We start from the raw sequence: 9,953 nt of genomic DNA, 5'->3' as shown, positions 1-9,953 counted from the left end.
CAACCTACATTCTCAAAATTGCAAAGCTTATCTCCCACATGTGATTGTTCACTCCTGTGGGGTCCCGTGTGATGTCCTCCTTCCCAGGCCATAAGTATTAACAGTAAGTGAAAGCAAACTGCTCTCAATCTCATTTTTCCAGTGTTGGTTGTCATGTGTTCAGTCATGCCCTTAATCCTAAAATGGGCATTCCAACTTCATGAATAGGGCGATGAAGAAGGAAATTAAAACAAGCGCCCAATAGTAGATTTGAGTAGGCAAATCAGCACACTTTAAAATAGTTATTTGAGATTTTCCCATCAGAGGAGCAGGAAGGAAAAAAATATATAAATTTTTTTAAAAGCACAAACCCTAAGAGGTATGTGGGACAGCATCAGACATACCAATATATTACAGGAATCCCAGAGAGAGAGAAAAGAGAAAATATGAAAGAAGGACATTTTGAAGAAATAATATACAAAAACTTTCCAGATTTGGTGAAAGACATACAATTACACATCCAAAAAGTTTAATGAATTCCAAGCAGAATAAAAGAGATCACTGGAAGACACAATACAGTCACATTGTTAGAAGAGTAAGACAAATCCTGAAAACTTCCTTGTAGATTTCTCTCATCTACAGAAACGAGGCAAGAGAGAAAGGACCTATCTTGTACAAGGATGCCTCAGTAACAATGACAGCCAGTTTCTCTTCAGAAACCATATTGGCTGGAAGGCAGTGGGATGACTTGCTAATGTGCTAAAAGAAGAAAATGTCAACCAAGAATTCTATGTCTGGTAAAACTATCCTTAAAAAGTGAAAGAGAGTCCTATTCCTTCGACTGCCATTGCTGCCATCCCAGGAAGATGGAAGGTGGGAGAAGAGCCCGTGTCACTTGTCACTCAAGTTCTCCAATTGTCACCCCAAAGAGTTTAGGATAGTTCACCTATGCCAAGCTTGTTAGCACTCCAACTCTGATCCAAAGTCGATCCAGGATTGCATCCAGTGCAGTGTCTACATCATCAGTATTCTCTTTGACTGGAGAGAGCTCTACAGTATTTAATGGGGCCCAGAATGTGTGTGTCTCAGCTAATCCAGTGGGAGTTTCCAACTACAGCAATAAGCAAAGACGTTAATCAGTCAGTCAGTTTAGTCACTCAGTCATGTCTGACTCTTTGTGACCCCATGAATTGCGGCACTCAAGGCCTCCCTGTCCATCACCAAAGTGATGGTGTTCACTCAGACACCCGGAGTTCACTCAAACTCATGTCCATCAAGTTGGTGATGCCATCCAGCCATCTCATCTTCTGTTGGCTCCTTCTCCTCTGCCCTCAATCTTTCCCAGCATCAGAGTCTTTTCCAATGAGTCAACTCTTCGCATGGGGTGGCCAAAGTGTTGGAGTTCAGCTTTAGCATCAGTCCTTCTAATGAACACCCAGGCCTGATCTCCTTTAGGATGGACTGGTTGGACCTCCTTGCAGTCCAAGGGACTCTCAAGAGTCTTCTCCAACACCACAGTTCAAAAGCATCAATTCTTCGGCGCTCAGCCTTCTTCACAGTCCAACTCTCACATCCATACATGACCACAGGAAAAACCATAGCCTTGACTAGACAGACCTTTGTTGGCAAAGTAATGTCTCTGCTTTTCAATATGCTATCTAGGTTGGTCATAACTTTCCTTCCAAGGAGTAAGCGTCTTTTAATTTCATGGCTGCAATCACCATCTGCAGTGATTTTGGAGCCCAAAAAATAAAGTCTGACACTGTTTCCCCATCTATTTGCCATGAAGTGATGGGACCAGATGCCATGATCTTCGTTTTCTGAATGTTGAGCTTTAAGCCAACTTTTTCATTCTCCTCTTTCACTTTCATCAAGAGGCATTTTAGTTCCTCTTCATCTTGCAACGGATTCTCAGTTTTTGTTTATTTTGAATGTCTTTATTTTACTTTCATTTTTGGAAGATAGATGTGCTGGATATAAGATTTTTGGTTGACAACTTTTTTCCTGTAACACTTGAGTATGTCATTCCACTGTCTTTTGGCCCCCATTGTTTCTGATGAGAAATCAGTATGCCGTGAGTCATTTTTGTATTGCTGCTTTCAAAATTCTTTTTTGTCTCTGTCTTTTAACATATTTACAATGATATGCTTGTATGTGGATATATTTATATGACTTGGATGAGCTTCATGGATGTGTTGACTAAATGTTTTTCATCAAATTTGCGAAGCCGTTGGACATTATATCTTAATTTTTTTTTTAACTGCTCCTTATCTCCTCTCTCTTCTTCTAGTACTTCCATTATGCATATGTTGGTGCACCTACTGGTATCCAGCATTCTTCTGAGGCTCTGTTCATCTTTCTTCAGCCTTTTGTCTCCTGTGTTCTTTGAGTTGCATAATTACCACTGGTCTATCTTCAAGGGGCTTCCCTGGTGGCTTGTGGTAAAGAATCCACCTGCCAATGCAAGAGATGTGAGTTTGATCCCTGGGTTGGGAAGATCCCTTGGAGAAGGAAATGGTAACCCCCTCCAGTAGCCTAGGAAATCCAATGGACAGAGCAGCCTGGCAGGCTACAGTCCACGGTGTCACAAAGAGTCAGATACAACTTAGCAACTAAACAGCAATAACAGCAACAATGACTGTTGTCAAGAGAGCTGACTCTTTCTTCTATTAGTTCAGATCTGTTATTGAACCCCTTTAGTCAACTTGTCATTTTACTTATTGCACTTTTTAACCTCCACAATGTTCATGTAAGTTTTTTTAAAAAATTACTTCTCTCTGTTTATTGACATTCTCTACTTGTTGCAATTTTGTCATACCCTTATCTACTTCTAGCATGGCTTTCTTCAGCTCTTTCAATATGTTTATAATGGTTATTATGAAATCTTGCTAAATCCAATACTTGGAACCTCTCGTAGCCAGTTTCTGTTGCCTATCTTTTTTCCTGTATAAGAATCAGGCACACTGTCCTGTTTCTTTGTATGTCTTGTAATTTTTTTGTTGAAAATTAGACCCTCTAGATAATATATTGTAGTGAATCTGGATACTGATTAGCCCTCTCCCCTGGGACTTGTTTGTTGCTATTTGTCTACTTAATTGTTTAGTGACTTAACTATTTTAGTGAAATCTATTGCCCCTGTAATGTTTAGACTCTGTACTTGCTCCTCAGAGGTTGTAGCCTTCAATGTGCACAGATTGCTCTGCGATGACAGTGTTTCAGCGGGGCTCACTTTGTGTCTTTCCCTGATCTCTCTGTTAAGCTGTCTGCCTCTATTGGTATCACACCCAGATTTTAGGCTGATTTTTCTGCTGTTTCTGTCTGTACCCTGGGACATAAATTTCTTTGTAGTTTGGTCCAATTAAATTTGGCCTCCTTTATTAGCGTACTTTTTTGAGACTAGTCTCTTGATATGTTTTCTGTCCCTAGAAGGCTATTTTAGCTTTTTCTTTTGCTGGTTCTCTCTGTTAAACTTGCTGACCTAATAGTTTAGCTTGCTGTTATTATTGAAGCTATCAGACTTCCTTTTAATTTCTTAACTCAATTTTTCCATTATTTTTGAGATAATAGAAAAATTGGCTTAGGCTTGAACTTCTCTGTACTGTTTTAAATAAAGTCATTTCCTCTTAGGAGAGATTAAGAGCTCTCTGTTGTTATGGCTGCCTTTCTACCTGGGCAAAATTTCTGAGCCACTGTGCCAGAGCAGGTGTTAGGGACAGTGGCCCACTTCTTTGGAATGACAACCCTGCTTAAGAGCAGATCACTGGGTGAGGCAGTAGCCTCTGGTCTTCTTGGAGTCGAGTCTGTCCTGCCAACAGCTTGAAGGAAAGTGAAAGTGTTAGTCACTCAGTCACATCTGACTCTTCAGGACCCCATGGACTGTAGCCCACCAGGTTGCTCTGTGCATGGAATTGTCCAAGCAGGAATTGCCAAGTGGGTTGCCATTCCCTTCTCCAGGGGATCTTCCTGACCCAGGGATCAAACCCAGGTCTCCCACATTGCAGGCAGATTCTTTACTGTTTGAGCCACCAGGGAAGCCCACCAATAGCTTGGGACAAGGGCAATTAGGCCCACAGTATCTTTGGCCTGCTTCATCTGGGATTGAGCCTCCAATTTATGTGTGTGGTCTAGGTTTAAGAAGGGAGCCCTAAACCTTTATGCTGCACTTGCCTAAAATTAATTCTCTGTTACACAGAGTTTGGAGGGAAAAGAAATGTTGGCGGCTCATCCTTCTGGGGGTGGGGGAAGCCATATCCCTTTGGAGTCAGGGGAAGAGGGAGGCCCATCTTCTTGTCAGTACAACCTAGAGTAGAGTTTCCATCACATGAGCTTGGTGGGAGTGACAAGTGAGTGGGTTATGGGTAAAGTGCCACAAACTTTCACTTCTTACCAAGAATTAGTAGATTTTCTTAAATGTTTCTTCATTTGCCATGTACCTTTAGGGCAATTTACATAGAATTTAAATTATTGTCTTTAAAAATAATTTTCGCCAGTATGTTTGGTTCACTGGGGAGTATATCTATAGAACTCTTCATGCTTCCACTCTTGAAATGGACCTTTTTGTTGAGTTGCTTTTGTAGCTGGTAGGTAGAATCTATACAGAGATGTGTGTGTGTGTGTGTGTGTTGCTCAGTTGTGTCCAACTCTTTGTGACCCCATGGGCTGTAGCCCACCAGGTTTGGTTCACTGGGGAGTATATCTATAGAACTCTTCATGCTTCCACTCTTGAAATGGACCTTTTTGTTGAGTTGCTTTTGTAGCTGGTAGGTAGAATCTATACAGAGGTGTGTGTGTGTGTGTGTGTTGCTCAGTTGTGTCCAACTCTTTGTGACCCCATGGGCTGTAGCCCACCAGGCTTCTCTATCCATGGAGTTCTCCAGGCAAATCCTGGAGTGGGTTGCCATTCCCTTCTTCAGGGGATCTTCCCAGCTAGGGAATTGAACCTGGGTCTCCCACATTGCAGGCAGATTCTTTACTGTCAGAGCCGACAGGGAAGCCCACATGCAAAATAAAGTGGTAAGTAATTCATAAGATGAAAATCCTGAAGGTAAAGGATCATTCTCATATTTTTTGCATGAGGAAACTATTTCTTTGTATTGCTTAGAGTTCAAATCAAAATTCTGTTATTTCTAAATCCCAGGTGCTTGTTCACTGACTGATATGCTTTTAATTTGTATTTTTAATGAATTGAGACCCTAATCTTCAGATAACAAAGGCATTTGTTATGTACTGCTACATAAAAAATTTCCCTAAAACCTAATGGCTCAAAACAAAAATACACTTTTTTTTTTTTTTTTTAATCCTTACCATTTCTATGGCTCAGGAATTCATAGCTGGGCAGTTCCGCCTTAGATTCAGGCATGAAGTTGCTTTCAGTATGTTGATTTAAGCTGTAGTCATTTATGCTTCACTGAGGCTGGGGGTTCTGTCTCCCAACTGGCTCCCTGAAATGGCTGCCAATTTGGTGGTAAGTTGTTGGCTGGAAGCTTTAATTTCTCTCCTTATGGACTTCTCTGGCTTTCCCTAGTGTGAGTAATCCAAGGAGAGAAGGGAGTCAGTCAGAGTTTACTCTTTTCATGGCCTAGCCTTGCAAGTCACATAGCATCACTTGTACCACATTCTGTTCATTAGAAACAATCTGGTAAATCGAACCTTCCTTCAGAGGAAATGGAATTGGGCTCCCCTTTGTGAAGTGAAATGTATCAAAGAATTTGTGGACTGATTTAGAAACCACCTTAAGAAGAGGCAAACAGATTTCAGTTCACCATTGCATTAGCTATGATAAAAACTCAGAAAAATAACTAGTTTTCTTGAGTTAGTTTCTACAATTCTCTATATATTATACTTGGCTACACAACTTACAGTCTGGCATAAACCCTGCAAAATTCAAGTATCAGTAAGAACTATGTTTTCTCAATGTTTATGTTCTGTTGCAGGACCTGAAATGGTGTGGGATTTCTCAAATTTTCATCATGGCCCCTTGTCTATCCCAGTAGTTAGATTTGGATTCTAAAGACAATGGTTGCCTCCAAATTCTATTAGGATAGTTGCAATTGAGATGAAATGGCGATGAGATTCTTTGTCACTGAAACAAAGCCCTGTTTATGTTAACAAATCACAGGATATGTTTGTGATGACTATTCTTTTTCTAATACGTTTAGGCATTGAGCTGTGACTGTGCTGAACAGGCAGAAGCTGAGCTCTGGATAGAGCTGCTCCGTACTTGTTTGACCAGTCAGAAAACAGAGTGGGTAAAAGAGGAGGGTGGGGAATTGTAAAATAGAGTGTAGGTGAGAAGAGGATATGGGGTAGGATAGCTTTTTTCCTGATATTAGACATTTTTAGATGGGAATGAGAATATCTGTAAGTGGTCCAAGGAGACTAGATGACATGAAATCCTGGAGTAGCATGAATATAGTAGACTTTAAAGAGCCTGGCAGGCTATAGTCCATGAGGTCACAAAGGACTCAGACATGACTTAGAGACTAAACAACAATAAGATTGAAAAAATATTTTGCCATGAATATTGATGAGCATCCTTCAGTTTATAGGAGATTTCCAGACACGTCTTAATAGGCAAGCTAATCTGGTCCCCTCCCTTAAAAGAGATTGAAACTCAATGAGTTTAGTATCAGAGCAGGGACTAGAAAGGTCAGTTCCTAATCTAGTGTTTTATTCAGTGTTTTTATATTGTCTTGAGTGGTTCATAAGGCTTTGCATTATCTGGTTCCTTGATACCTCTCCACCTTCAATTTCCCCTACATCCTGTCAACCTCAGCTGAGCTGGCTTTCTTATTCCTCCAACACACCCAACATGCTCTCTCCTCTCCAGGGAGGACCTCTCTGATTACCTTATTGAAAGCATTACCCAGCCCCTTGCTTCATCATTTTCCTTATTTGCCTTATTTTCCTTTAAAGAGGTTATTACAGTTAAATGAGATCAGATGGGTGGGCCCTTATCCATTATGACTGATATTCTTTTAAGAAAATGGAGAAACACCCGGAATGCACAGGCATAGAGAAAAGCCCACTTGAGGACCCAGCAAGAAGGTGCTGACTTTCTTGTCCAAAGAAAGAAGCCTCAGGAGAAATCAAACCTGTCCACATCTTGATCTTGGACTTCCGGCCTCCAAAACCGTAAGAAAATAAGTTCTTGTTGTTTAAGTCATCCAGCCAGTGGTATTTTATGGCAGCTTAAACCAGTATTCCTTGTTTCCCTCCACTCATCCCCTTAGTTACTCATGCTGTTGCAGCCTTGTTAGCCTTCTTGCTGTTTCTCAAATATGCCAAGCTGGCTTTCACCTCAGTGAAACACCTCAGTGAAATGTAAAACACTGAAAGCTTGGAAAGCTCTTCCGATCACCTATCTCTGCTGCTGCTGCTGCTGCTGCTGCTGAGTCACTTCAGTCGTGTCTAACTCTGTGCAACCCCACAGACGGCAGCCCACCAGGCTCCCTCATCCCTGGGATTCTCCTGGCAAGAACACTGGAGTGGGTTGCCATTTCCTTCTCCAAAGCATGAAAGTGAAAAGTGAAAGTAAAGTCGTTCAGTCATGTCCGACCCTCAGCGACGCCATGGACTGCAGCCTACCAGGATCCTCCGTCCAGGCAAGAGTACTGGAGTGGCATGCCATTGCCTTCTCCGACATATCTCTGCAGCTTATGCTTAATTCCCACACTTCAGTCAGGTTTCTGCTCACATGTTGCCTTCTTAATGATGCCATCCTATTTAAATTTTAGCCTTTGTCACCTCCTGGTTCCCTATGTCCTGATTTCTATGTTTGTTTTTCCTCATACCACTTATCACCATCTGACATACTACATACTTACTTTATTGTCTGTCCCTCCCATTAAGGCTGGAGATGCCATGAGAGCAGGAGTTAGTGTTGCTTTCTGGTTTGCCACTGATACTTTGGTACCCAGAGGGCTCCTGGCACAGAGTAGGCCCTCGAGTAATATTTATTGGATCAGTTGGTGGATGAACAAATGGCACTGGCCCATAGGTAGGCAAAAAGATTGGTAGGATAGACTAGAGAGGCCATAAATCCATTTTCATATATAGGAATTTAATAATTTGTTGTCATTTTTTTTAAAGGGAAGAAATTGCAGAGAAGGGGGAAAATGGTTGTTTACTTAATATATGGAAACTTCATGGTTGATGTAATACATTTGGAAGAAGACAAAGTTAGGTTGCTACTTTTTATCATACAAAGAATTCATCTTAGATTAATTGAATGTCTAAATGTAAAAAAGTTATAAAAATATAATCAAAAATATAGATATTTTAGAAGAATTTTTGGATAATTTTTGTGTGTATATGCTTTGGGTTGGGTGGGGTGGTGAGATGAGGCTTCTTAGACCGAAAGCAAACAATTAACAAACAAAATACCCACACTATTTAGAAGTCATAACAGAATAAGTGACAAATTTGATTACATTTAAATTTTATAATGGCAAAAGACACTAAGAAATAAAAATTGTCAATGAGGAGGAACCAATTGCAACATATTTGACAAAGGGTTATATTCCTTGTATACAAGCACCATCTCTTTATATAAGAGACAGTCAGCTCATTAGAAATACAAAGTATATTAAAAGGGCTTTTTTTTTTTTTAAACTCATCAGGATCATTCATCCTTTCGTCAGATATACACTGATTTTCTACTGTGTGCCAAGTATCATTCTAGGTATTAAGAGATAAAGCAGTAAAAAAATCAGACAAATGTCCCTGACATCATAGAGCTCATGTTCTAGTGGAGATAGGTAGGAAATAATGAGATAAACCACAAGGTATGTTAGAAGGTGATAAGTGCTATAGAAATAAGGCCATGTAAAGGAGCAACATAAAGGAAATGAATATAAGAAGAGGTTAGTGCACCCAACTCTAGGGAAATGAATAAGAAAACTTAGATGGAATGGATGCTTTTTCTAGGAGAATGTAAATGACAAGAATGATTGTGGAGGCAGGAGAGAAATTCTAGTCAAATTATTATATGTCATAAAATATCTAGAGAAAGTTGTTTAATAGCAACCCCTAGAAAAAGTGCCAGAAGAGGTATTTCAAAGGTGGATTCTACCAAGGTTAAAGAGAAGACAGGTCCATTGATTTTTAAAACTATTTTAGAGTTTAGAGAAACAAGTGAGGTTGTAGAGAATGATTATTTGTTAACATATTTAATAACAATGGGAATTCATATAAGTTTTTTGAAAACTGTTGTGTCAATATCTAGTAAAATTAAATTATCTATCGCCTTTAATCTGGCTGTCTCACTATTGGGATTCTTGCCTTTGGAAATAAAAAATATCAGTTGGTAAGGCTGTTTGTATAAAACAATGTTTGTAGTATCAACTTCAGTGTTCAACAGGTTGAATTAATTGATGGGTGAGTTATACTATGAATATTTTATGCAACTATTTAAAAAAGAATTTATATGATTTACTTGGAGAAATGTCAATAATCAGGAAAGCAAACAGCAGGCTAAGGTGTAAATCTTTGGGGAAAAAAGAATGAAGAACATTTCCCATTACACGCAAATAACATGTTTGTGTATGTTTATATGAATATAAAGAAATATATGAAAGGAAATAATCACACTTGAACCTTGATTATTTGAAGTTTTGGGAGAGCTTGGCTTTTTCTTTGTTGTTTTTGGCTTGTTGCCTCTATCAAGATTTTTAGTATGAAATGAATATCCAGTAAGATATTTTATAAAAGACTTTTCTTTCAGCATTTTCTATGCTAGTTTTAATGTGAATAAAAGAAGTTCATCTGCTTGGGTACTAGGTAAAGCTGATGCTCGAAACAGGGGAGTTGATATTAATTTCATGGTATCCAAAAGGCAGTATAGCAAGAAGAGATAAGAAAGCCTTCCTCAGCTATCAATGCAAAGAAATAGATGAAAACAACAGAATGGGAAAGACTAGAGATCTCTTCAAGAAAATCAGAGATACCAAGGGAACATTTCATGCAAAGATGGG

General features: G+C 39.5%; 1 protein-coding gene across 1 annotated transcript in view; it reads left to right on the top strand.

Moving 5' to 3' along the window:
- Nucleotides 1-6,956: 6,956 nt before the first annotated feature.
- The window catches only part of ZNF638 (zinc finger protein 638), a 95,884-nt gene continuing 92,887 nt past the window's right edge, over nucleotides 6,957-9,953 (top strand). Inside the window, exon 1 of the mRNA XM_055539701.1 lies at nucleotides 6,957-7,113. The gene's annotated coding sequence lies outside the window, so the exon portion shown is untranslated. The remainder of the gene's footprint in view (nucleotides 7,114-9,953) is intronic.

The sequence above is a fragment of the Bubalus kerabau genome, chromosome 11 (assembly GCF_029407905.1).
Source record: "Bubalus kerabau isolate K-KA32 ecotype Philippines breed swamp buffalo chromosome 11, PCC_UOA_SB_1v2, whole genome shotgun sequence".
NCBI classification, from domain to species: Eukaryota; Metazoa; Chordata; class Mammalia; order Artiodactyla; family Bovidae; genus Bubalus; species Bubalus kerabau.
This window is presented reverse-complemented; position numbering and strand designations above follow the sequence as displayed.